At 38.4% G+C, this 2,445-nt stretch overlaps 1 protein-coding gene across 1 annotated transcript in view; it reads right to left on the minus strand.

The window, feature by feature from the left end:
* flfl (serine/threonine-protein phosphatase 4 regulatory subunit 3 flfl) overlaps positions 1-2,201 on the minus strand; it is a 36,797-nt gene extending 34,596 nt beyond the window's left edge. The window contains exon 1 of the mRNA XM_027380872.2: positions 1,840-2,201. The gene's annotated coding sequence lies outside the window, so the exon portion shown is untranslated. The remainder of the gene's footprint in view (positions 1-1,839) is intronic.
* Between the last annotated feature and the right edge of the window lie 244 nt (positions 2,202-2,445).

Raw genomic sequence — 2,445 nt, forward strand, 5'->3', positions numbered from 1 at the left:
GAAATTATCAGACATAATTCAAATAAACTTCAAAATAGTCCTGCACTTCACTTTGCCTTTCAAAACCTTGTCAACCAGAAGAGAAAGTTCTCATACCCATTCAAGGCTGTAGTGTTTTTAAGACCTTTGATTTAAAATTTCTTCTTTAATATGGTTCCATTGACAATTCTAATAATATTAGACTAAATTTTTATTTGATGGGATTAACATCTTTGTTTAAAAAACGCTGACAAATGAATCCTATTAACTAAGACTATATCAATCATTGTAAAAAATTTAAGCATTTATGATTTGTGGATAGATTCCTAAGAAATCAAAGTAAAGGCATATTCCTTCAATCTTGAAGATAAGCAAAGTAATACAACAGGATGACCCTCTTCCCTAACCCCAACATTGTAAAAATATCCTGGAGTAACTTATATCATAACAATAATAATACAAAAAAACAACAACTAAATTTGTGGTTTTCCCCAAGACCCACACACCACCAAGATAAAGGGTGAGGAAAATTAAATCCCTATACCTGTGCACCTGTTCCTTTCAACCCCTAACCCTTCCCATGCCATGATAAAAAAAAAAAATAATAAAAAGCACACACACACATATACAAAGACCTCAGATCTCAAGCAAAAACAAATACACAAGCAGTAGTCCCACAATCAAAACGACAAAAAACAATGAAATAATAGCCCACGTGTATCAATTATTCACAAAGCAACAAAACAATTTTCCCTTTTCCTAAACAACAGTATGGGTAAGTAATGCCCTGAAAATGAATCTGATACCAAGGAAACCATTTTAGACCTGGGGAATGAATTATATAAACTGGCAATAGGATTAATACCTTTACAGCTAACCAAATGCCATCTGACAAAAAAAAAAATAATAATAATAATAATAATAATGCATGCCCCGGGTACGAATTTTAGCCAAAGAGAGTGACTTGAACAACTAGACAATTAAATCAATGTTAATGGAATTAATGTAGGCCTAATGCCTTACTGATGAATACACCTTAGCCCCTTCAAGTGATTACTTCAACCCAGACACACTTCTTCCTCGTATTTTCCTCTTCTAACATGTCCCATTTCATTACCCATCCAGAAACTGGGCGTGGGAAGGGGGCATTTAACACCCAGGATTATCCAACATCAAATTGGATGACTTAGAAATTAATATAAAATAAAGAACATTTTCCTTAAATCTATTAAATAATTATGGATATTTCCTTAGAAATTATAAATCACATGAAAATTCTTACATTTTTGATAGATTAATGGATATTTTCTTAGAAACTGAAAATGTTAATGAATACTTCCTCAGAAACTGGACATAACAATGGATACTTTCTTGAAATTAGACAAAATTACCAGAAATTTTCTTAAGAACTGAATAAAATAATTAATATTTTCCTGGACTGGATGTAAGCCTAATGACAGGCATTTCCTGAGAAACATAATAAAAGCATTGATATTTCCTTTCAATAATAGACACAATGACAGGTTCAATCACAGAAATCAAGGAAAATAATAAGAATTTCCCCCAAAACTGGATAATTCATGGAAATAATGAACCTAAATAACCCTAACAACACTGCCTCAATAACATCATTAACTGCAACAATAACACAGGGCCGAGTTTCACTAATATCCTATTTCCGATCACGAGAACGTCGCCAAGACAGACAGGCACACGAATGACGTCCCGAAATTCGAGAAAAAAATCAGATCCAGCGCCTGAAATAATGATATGTAATGGAGAGAGAGAGAGAAAAAAATGCTCTGTTTTTGGGGCCTTTTCTCCCCGGTTTTCGGCGATCCGCGTGTCCTCCTCACTCACCAAGAACGGAAGACTTCAATCTCTGCGCCAAGTCTAGATCCCCGGAGTCGCACTCATCGCCCACAGGAGGAGTTAAGGAGAGGCTGAGTTCCCTTCGAGCTGAGGAGAGTTTTAGTTCCCTTTCCTTCTCATGGTCTGACACAACTTTTGTTTCCCCTTCGCGCGACCCGGACTCCGCCACTGGCACTCGCTCTTTTCCTCCACCACTCGCTATACTCATAGATATATTCCACGGTCACTTTCACAGAGAGATTTCCGTCATAACGCTGCACATCGTCGCAAGAAACGGGTTTTGCTCTTGGCGAAGCGGCTCAGAGGGACACGACGACGGCCGCCATGTTGGATTCACCACAACAGTCCACGGGGGCCACACGCACGGCGCCCCGGAAGCCCGCCAAATTCGAACCGCTCGCCCGCCGCTCGCCATCGTTTTGCGCTTGTAATTTCGTTTTTTGGATCTCGAGAGAGGGATTTTGGAGGTGGCGCTTGTACTAGGGTGGTTGACTAGATGGTGGAAGTTTTGGAGAGGCGTTTACAGCTTGTTTTCATGGCTTATTTTGATTTTTCTTGAGACGGAGGATATGTTTACTCATGCCCGCCAAATTC

The sequence above is a fragment of the Penaeus vannamei genome, chromosome 25 (genome assembly GCF_042767895.1).
Source record: "Penaeus vannamei isolate JL-2024 chromosome 25, ASM4276789v1, whole genome shotgun sequence".
Lineage (NCBI taxonomy): Eukaryota > Metazoa > Arthropoda > Malacostraca > Decapoda > Penaeidae > Penaeus > Penaeus vannamei.